This window comes from Populus nigra, chromosome 4, assembly GCF_951802175.1.
Source record: "Populus nigra chromosome 4, ddPopNigr1.1, whole genome shotgun sequence".
NCBI lineage: Eukaryota > Viridiplantae > Streptophyta > Magnoliopsida > Malpighiales > Salicaceae > Populus > Populus nigra.
In genome coordinates, this window is record NC_084855.1 from 14,570,006 (window position 1) to 14,580,268 (window position 10,263).

Genomic DNA, 10,263 nt, shown 5'->3' on the forward strand with positions numbered 1-10,263 from the left:
GTAATATTTATATTTATTAAATTACTAAATAACCTCTTAATACATGTGATAATAAAAAAAAAACCATGAAAAAAAGATGAAAAAAACCCTAACAATACGCTTAGTATTTGTTTTGCTCTTAAGAGTAAGTTAATCATTTAACTGTTTTGAAAAAGGTGAAAAGAATATGAAGCCTCTGAATGCTAGGCTATTTATTATTATTTTTATGTTTAATTAAGTCTTTTTATTGTGCTAAAAAAAATAAAAAGACTAATTTAATCCTGATAAATTTGATAATGTCAAATGAACCCCGTGAAAAGATTATTTTACTCTTGAATTTGCATTCATTGGCTTGTACCGTGGAGAACAAATACATTATTATACTATTGCAATTCATAATGCAACGGACCACCCTCAATTATCTCATTAATTAAATCTGTACAATATTTATTAAACTTTTTTAAATCAATGGCATGCTTGTCAAATAACCCAGTTAAATAAGAATGACAACTTAGAGGATGAAATTAAATAAAGCCATCCAACCATTTGTTATCTAAAATGCAAAAAATAAAATTTAGTTTAACTTGATGGATTTGCATGAACATAAAATAAATATCTTTACTGAGTAAATTCGTAAACTTAGCATTGAAATACTAACAACTTAAAAACACATAATTATCTTTAACATCTTAATATATATTTAAAAGAAAATAATATTTTAAACAAATGGTTAAGTATACTTACTTCAAAAAAAGATGTAGATTATATTGATGTTAATGATTGTATCTTTTATCATTAAGAATTTATTGCTTCTTCCTTTGTATAAATAGATGGAGTGCAATCAACATTTTAAAATATCAACAATATCATCTTAAGTAGATGCACTATTAATTAAGATTCATGAACTTTAAAAAACATACTAAAAATAATCTCTCTACAAAAAAACTTGAACTTGAGCTCTAGAATACCAGAAAAAAAAACCAAAAATATCAGAGAAAATAAAGGAGAAGAAGGCACAAGAGCTACTATTTGGTGCGCAGAACACCTCACTTTTAATATTTTTTTTATTCTGATGTTTGAAATTGAACTATTGCAAAACTAATTATGTTAATTACTATAATTAATTCTCGTCATATAGTTCTTTCTAAGAATAAAAAATATTTTATAATAAACTCAAACTTAAGTCAAGGCCTAAGCAAACCGTGTGAGCGCACCTATGTGGTTGAAACTCAAAGCTCACTTAGCTTAGGGCCTCCCATTTAAAAGCTTTGGTAAACCAATATATGAAAATCATTAAGAGTGAGGCTCACCCTTATTATAATGTATGTAACACCATTTTCATTATCGAAATAGAAATGAAATAATTATTTTTTAATGCTGTTGAGAATACCAAATAAATTAGTTTTCTATTTGAACCTAAATCTTGTATGTCAAATAGGTAAAGTTATCATCATGACATTTTGTTTCATATTTAAAGGTTTAAATACCATTCTCCTTGATGAATAATAAACAAGTTGTCTAGTTAAACCTTCAATGAACATATCCATAATATTTTCCTTTGACTTTACATGGTCAATGTAAGTAATTCCATTTGAGAGCATGTCTTTAATATCATTATATCTATGATGTATCTATCTAGACTTACCATTATACTTGCATGCTACTTTATACTATTCTAATTGTTGAGTGATTGTCATAACGGACACAAATTATTGATATTGACTTAGGTCAACATGAAATATCCTCAAAGAAATTCCAAAGTTTCAACTTTCTTTACAACTTTATCAAGACCAATAAACTTTGATTTTCTCATGGATATTGCGATATGTATTTTCTTATAGTATTTTGAAGATATGACTGCTCCACCAAGTGCAAAGACATAACAACTAGTGGATTTTGAATTCTTAATTTAGGATATCTAACTTGCATCATTATACCTTTTTAGTATTGCTGGGTAACTAGAATAACATAACTCATTATCCAATATGCACCTCAAATATTTGAGTACTCTATTTATTTTTTTCCAAGTATGCAATATTTGGTCTTGTGTAGTTCATAACATACCCCAAGCTCCTAACTATCGAATAACATTCTAATTGGTGTACTCCTTCTCTTTGTTTTAATTTGGACCTATATGCATTTATGACCACTGGTGTTTTAATAATGTTACTTTCACATAATGAGATTGAAATGATACAAATCCAGTATATTCCCCTGTAATTCTTATTCTTAGTGTGACAATTGAAACACTTAAATTTTTTATGTCAAACTTATCAATTAATATTTTCTTGGTAGACTTAATCATGTAATTATTAATGCTCAAAATTAGCATGTCGTATATATAAACATAAAAGAACATAACCTTTACTTGTGTTTTTTACATAAACATATTTATTAACTTCCTTTATTTTAATCTCATTTTGCAACATGACCTTGTCAAATTTTTCCTGTCATTGTTTAAGTGTTTATTTTAAACTATATAATGACTTAATAAGCTTACAAACTTTTTTTTATTACCCTTTCACAACAAACCCCTGGAGTTGTACAATGTAAACCTCTTTATGTCACCACTTAAGAAAGATATTTTTATATCTATTTGATTTATTTTAAGTTTGTTAGTAGTTATGATGGTTATTAATATTTGTATAAAAGTTATTCTTGACATGATGAATATATGTCGAAATAATAAAAAAAAATTATTTGAATCCTTTAACAAGTCTCTTTTTATATTTATCAATAATTCCATCAATTTTTATCTTATTTTTTAAGCTCCACGTATAACCTAATAGTCTACTTTTGGTTTGGAGATTAACTAATTTCCATGTATGCTTGTGTATAATGTAAACCTCTTTATGTCACCACTTAAGAAAGCTATTTTTATATCTATTTGATTTATTTTAAGTTTGTTAGTAGTTATGATGGTTATTAATATTTGTATAAAAGTTATTCTTGACATGATGAATACATGTCGAAATAAAAAAAAAATTGTTTGAATCCTTTAACAAGTCTCTTTTTATATTTATCAATAATTCCATCAATTTTTATCTTTTTTTTTTAAGCTCCACGTATAACCTAATGGTCTACTTTTGGTTTGGAGATTAACTAATTTCCATGTATGCTTGTGTATAATAGATTTAATTTCATTATTGAATGTGTTTTTTAAATATAAAGGTTTAGGACATAATATTATCTTAGAATAGTTTCGAGGTTTACTTTCTAACAAGTATATTAGAAAATTCATACAAAATATTATATTTATTTTTTCCTCATACTCCTTCTTGGCATAACTTCATCATCTTTTATTTGATGAAGACTATTCAAGCCTTCTGTCTCTTAAATGAACAAATTTCTTGTGCTTTTTTAAATGAAAATAAATTTAAAATGTAACATTCTTTGATTCTATTATTGTACTATGATGAATATCATTAATATTTGATTTATATACAAGAAATCAATATGCACTAATATTATAAACATATCCTATAAAAACATAATCCATATATTTAGGTCCTATCTTAATCTTTTTAGGATTAGGTATTGTCACTTTTGCAAGACACCTTTATATTTTGAGGCATTTATAAGGTCTTTTACATTTTCAAAATTTATATACTGAAGACTATCTTTTAATGAGATACTTTATTAAGTATATAATTGAAAATTAAAATTATCTCCTTTACAAGTTCTGATGTGCTCCTGAACTTACTAACATGGCATTCATCATTTCTTTTAATATTAGATTTTAGGTATAATAGTATCTTGTATAATCATCTATAAAAACAATATAATACTTTTTTTCACCTTTAATTTGCATAAATTTTAAATCATCAATGTTGGAGTGAATTAAATCGAGAGGTTAACTACTTTTAATTGTTTGAACAAAAATCTTTATGAATTTGGAATCTACACAAATTTTATATTTGTGATTTTAAAAAAAAAACTATAATTGGTAATAATTCAAGATTAATTAATTTTTATATAGAATTATAATTCATGTATCCTAACCTACCATATTACATACCATAAGACTCAAAAAAGTAAGATGAAAAGGTATTATTATTATTATTATTATTATTATTATTCATCTCATTCTTTGTCACAATGGTCATTATACTCATTTTGAAAAGATCATCATAAAGATACACATTTCTTACAAACATTCTAATTTTAATAAGTACAAATTTATCATATTAAAAGATAATATTAATACTATTTTTGCTCAATAATGAGTCATATACTAAGTTCTTCCTATTTCCAACAATATGGAGCACATTATTAAGGTTGAGAAGCTTTTTCAAATTCATATCTAGCATGACATTCCTAACATCTAATACATTTGATGTTAACAAATTCTCCATGTTTAGTTGTCCATCATCCATATATTTGTAATTGGAAAACATCCTCATTGATGCATATATGTCTTGTTGTACTATTATTAACCCATCATTTCTCAGAGTTGTTGATCAAGTTGACTTCGGAGACAACCACGATCAAGTTCATCTCTAACACTTCATTTATAAGGTTATTAATATCAGTGACATTGGCTTAAGCAATCCTTCCTCTTTTAGGGTTGTCATTATAAGTGTTATTCTATGATCATTAGTTTGGCGTCTAGTATTATTATAGATGAAGCATTTGTCATTAAATTTATTGGTAATTCAGTTTCCTTTCACAACAAGCTTTTCTTTTTGTTATTATGGGTCGTTACCACTTGTTTAACTATATTTGCTTTGGCGGTCATATTAGAAGAGTTCGGGGTTTTTTTATATAACTTATTACCTTTTCTATCTTATACCGTAAAATAAGGAATTTAACTTTCATCTTCTTACACTTATATTTAAAGTAGTTTTTAAAGACTTTCTAAGATAGTGACAAGTTTTTTAATAATTGTAGCCACTTAGAAGAATTCACTTAGAACAATCCTTTTATCTTAAATATCATGTAAGATGAGTTAGAACTTTTTAACTTGATTTATTAGAGTCCTTGAATTGACCATCTTGAAATCCATAAATTTTCCAGCTATAAACCTTTGTATACTAACATCTTTGGCTTTGTACTTTCAGTCCAAAGCCTCTCATGATATCTTTGTGCTCTTAATTAAACTATAAACATCATATAATATGTTGTCCGATCCATTCAAGATGTATTTCTTGCATATAAAATTGATAAAATTCTAAGTGGGATCAAATTCATCATCTGAAAACTTTGATAATTCTTCAATAATGAACTTTGCTAAATCCAAGGTGGGTAGATTGAACAATATCTTAAGTTGTCATGTCTTATTTTCAACTCATTAAACTTTTAGATTTCTCACCTTGCACCATAAAATATGATGGTGGAATCCTCCCTATCAAAGTAATACTTGTTTAAACAATATTTGTTGTAATAACCATTTCCTGACTTGAACTCATTATAAGATTTCTATAATAATATTCAAATATTTATAATTAAATTTTTTTGTCTTTTCATATGTAGGTAGCAAGTAAATAAAATAACAAAAAATTAAACATGGTTATTGAACTAAACAATTTAATTCAAATATAAGTTTAAGATCTAGGGATTTGTGATTTCTATAAAAGGTTTAATTCAAATTATAACATATAAATTAAATTCATTGAAATAATAAACTAGAGGAACTTAAGCTTGTAAAACAAAGTTACTAGCAAGCATATAAACATATACAAAAATTAAATTAGACAAATTAAAAAAATAGATAAAGCTTTAAGATTGTTATGTGCAATGCAAAAGATAAATTTTAGTTTAACTTGATGGATTTATATAAATATAAAAAAAGTATCTTTACTTTTTTAATTTGTAAACTTAACATTGAATTACTAACAACTTAAGAACATATAATACCTTTAAGGTCTTAAACATACATTTTAAAGAAAATAATATTTTAAATAAATCTTTAGTATACTTACTTGTTAGAGTACTTAAAATACAAAATGAGATACATATTATGTTAGTGTCAAGGATTGTATCATTTATCCTTAAAGTTTTATTACTCGTCGTTTGGTGCAAATAGATTTAATGTAATTAGTCTTTCAAGATACCGACAACATCACCTTATTAGTTGCACTATTAATTAAGATCCATAAACTTATGAAAATAGATTTAAAAATCTCTTTGTGAAAAACTTGAACCTAAGCTCTAGAATGAATGGAGAAAATATAGCGAAAAATACTAAAGAAAAATAGATGAGAAGAAGGCAGAAGAGCAATTGCTTAGTGTGTAGAACATCTTCCTCTAAACTCATTTTTATACTAATTTTTGAAACTAAAATTGATGTGGAATTACTAGAATTAGTTCTCGCAATTTTATCTCAATTACCTATAAAAAAAAATTACGGTTTTTTTCTTTAAAAAAACATACATTTTCTCTATGAAAATAAACTATTTAGTTAGAGAAATGTTACTATTCAGATTGTTTAATCATGGGCTGGTAATAAATAACTTTTTATAAACCTAAAAATTATTTTACAATAATTTCAAATCCAAACTCATCCTCAGACTTGAGTGAGCGCACTAGTCCAATGCTCACTTAATATAGAGCATTTTCTCTCTAAAAACTTTGGTGTCATTAGAGCCTAATTTTAACTTTTTAACTTTCCAATATATAAGTTATTAGAAAATCTTGTAATCTTTCAATATGAGACTAGGGGTTTTTGGATTTATAAAACATGTCAACCAAGATTTTTTTAAAATCAATTTCTCATTCACACATAATTTATTTTAAACAAGTTAATATTTCATGTTAAAGTATTTTTGTTGAAAAATAATTTTCAACAAAATTAATCCTAAAAATGAGTAGACTTTACTTTTAATTTGATATTAAATATGCCAATTACCCATGTTTTTAGAATAAATTGCTAACCCCATTTTCATTGAGTAGACTTTATTTTTTGTTCTTAATATGCAAGAGCTTTTCTAAAAATTGAATCCAAGTTCAAGCCTCCTTATTTTGGAGAAGAAAGAATATATATATATATATATATATATATATATATATATATATATATATATATATTCTTTCTTCTCCAAAATAAGGAAGCTAGGACTTGTTTTATTTAACCTTTTTTCATTATCTTTCATATGAACATTTTTTTTTCATTATCATATAATTAATTATTTTTATATTTTTTATAATATATTATTCACAAAACAATTATTTTGGTTGATAAATATCACATAAAAAGAGATGAAGAAGTTTTGATTCAAAAGATACCTTTTTAACCTTATTTCAAATTGTTTGATACACATTTTATTTTGCTTTTTTAGTACCTTATTACTAGTCTTTTATGGATATTTTATATTTTACAATACCTTACTTAAATTTATTTTTATTTTTTCTCTTAACATTGTTACGGAGACACGAAGCATAAAAAAAAAGTTAAATAAAGTATTTTTAGCACAATTTCAACCAAATAACTATGAAGAGCATATTAAGAGAAGTCATTGGAACTAAGAAGTAAAAATCTTAATTGTATTAGGAATTCAACTTGAACTAGAAATCCTAGTGGGATTAGGATTGGTCAAAGCAAACTTGACAAACTGGACCCTATATACTCTTTGGATTCTATTTAAAGCTATAGACAAAATTTTATTATGATTCAAGTTGAAATGAAAACAAAACATCTCAATCTTTCTATCTAGATGAGAGAGAATGACATGTTTTAAATCTGGTCTAAAATCTATCAGCAAACTAGCACGAGTCCAACTCATCTTTTCATGTTGGAATGATGACATAGCAGCTCATTAATAGTATAAAAAAGATCATAAATGATCTTGAAACCTTTCTATAAGGTGAAAGTCAATGTATAAGTCATTAGAATGAGATTAGTTTAAGAAAATTTTAAAGTTATATAATTAAAAATTAGTTATTAACTAGGAAACTTCTTCACCTCCTCAACTCTATATAACTTGTCATAACCTGATTTTTTACACTTTTTTTATACTTTTTTTTAAAAAAAAAATCCAAAACAAATAGCAAGAAACAACAAAAAAATAAAAATATATTTTTTTATGTATTGGTGTTGTTTTTGGCATTTTCAACTTCTTTTTTAAAAAATTAAAAATTTTAAAATTTACTTTTGACATATTTGTTTTTTAACACACTCATTTCTGATCAATTTTTCATATTGAGTCCATATTGACATGGTTTTTTTCAAAAGCATCAAAATATAAAAATAAAAACAAAAAATATTTGGACAAGGATATCAAAAATACACAAGAAAAAAATAAAAAAAATTAAAATGAATTTTTTAATTGTTTGGGTACCAAGCAATTAAAAAAAATAAAAAATTAATTGATAAATAGATAGGTAGGTGTACTACGCATAAAAAATGGAGAATCAATTGGGGAGGCTAACCAATAATAAAAAAAAAAAAAAAAAAAAAAGCCAAAACTGTCTCCCAGATTCTCTCCAAAAACAAAGCAAAAACCAAAACCGTGAGAGTGAAGAGAGAAAAATAATTAACTCTTCTCTCCCATCACTCTTCCTCCATGGCACAATGACCTCCTCCTCTCTGTATAATAGTGCAGCTACTTCCAGCTCTTGCAGGATCTCGGTACAACGAACAGCAGCTTCGCCTTGTCCGTTCCGGTAGCAAAACACAGTCTTCCAGTAGCAGCACAACCCCTATATCAGCAACGTGACCTCTCAGCAGCAGAGGCAACGCTTAACCTCTCTTTTCAGTGAAGCTCCACAGTCTCATAGACAGACGCCAATAATAGTAGTTCTTGCACAGCACCGTGAATCTCCAGCAAGTCTTTAGCAGCTTCACCGTGCACCTCCTTGTCCTAGCCACAGCAGGAGTTTCAACCGACTGCTCCTCAACAACAATAGTGAACTCCAGCGACATCAACTTACTCCAGAAGCTCTGCACCACGTGAACTCCAGCAACATCAGCAAACAGCATCAGCATCTCCTCTTTCCTGTTTCAGTTGACAACAGCAGCAGAGCCTCTCATTTAGTAGCAATAAAGTCCCTCATTCCTTAACAGCAGCGGGTTTCCATCATGAGCATTAGCTCTTTTTAATTTTCAATTGTGGATTATTCTTTGGCTCAAACCGGGAGCAGCAAACACTTGACCCAACTGTGAAAAGTAGCAGCAGCCTTGCATCCTCATTTTTCTTTGCTATTGAAGATCTAATTCTCAAGACTTTGAAGCATGCACCTTTAAAAGAGTTTTAATGAATCATTTTTGTGTGTTTGCTTTCTATGATTTATATGACTAATTTGGAATTAATGTTTGATGAAATTGGTCCACACATTGATTTGATTTTTATGGGTGTAACGTTATTCAAGATGATTTTTGTGATTTATCTTGATCTTGGAACATTAGGAGAGTGTGTTTGATTTTGCATTTAATTTTGGGTTTTTCATATATATATATATATATATATATATATATATATATATATATATATATATATATATATATATATATATATATTAATTAATTAGAAATGATGATTTCATCTTATATTAAAAAAACATAAAAAATACACTTTTATTTATATGTATATAGCCAAGTTGCTCAAAAATAAATTATATTTGCATATTTTATATTAAAAAATTACAAAAATAATCAGTCTTTATTCTTTTGATTTTTTATTTTTTTCCTTGGACTTTTTATTAAAGTTTTTTTAGTTTTCAATTTCATCTTTCAATCAAATTTTTTATTGTTTTATTTTTTTAAGTTTAACCCTCATTTGTTTTCCCTCTTTATTAAAGATATTTTTCAATTTAATTTAGCCCTCCATTTGAAAATTTTTGTTTGCCTTTTTATTATTTTATTTTTATTTTCACCTTTATTTTTTAAGATCTTTTTGTGTGATTGGTTTTTTTTCCTAGTTTTATCTTTTGACATTTTATTTGTTAGGCATTCGACTTCATATGATCTTATCATTCTGCATTAATGTTTTTTTTTTAGTATTAGTTTTGTGAATTTCTTCAATTTCTTTTCTATAGGTTTATCTTAATATTATGACCTAAGTCGCTGGTTTTGCATGCCTTTTTAAAATTATTTTATATATGTTTGATTTTTCAAGATATTATTCTAATTCATCTATATTTTCTTTTATATATATATATATATATATATATATATATATATATAGACACACACACACACACACACACAAATGAGCTTTATTTTTCAAAATAAAAAACTATTCTTTTTTAAATAATAATTCTAATGTGTTCGGCCTTGCATAATGTGTTTTTAGAGAGTGAATTTATTTAGTCAATTTTATTTATGTTTATCTTTTAGGTTACAAGTTT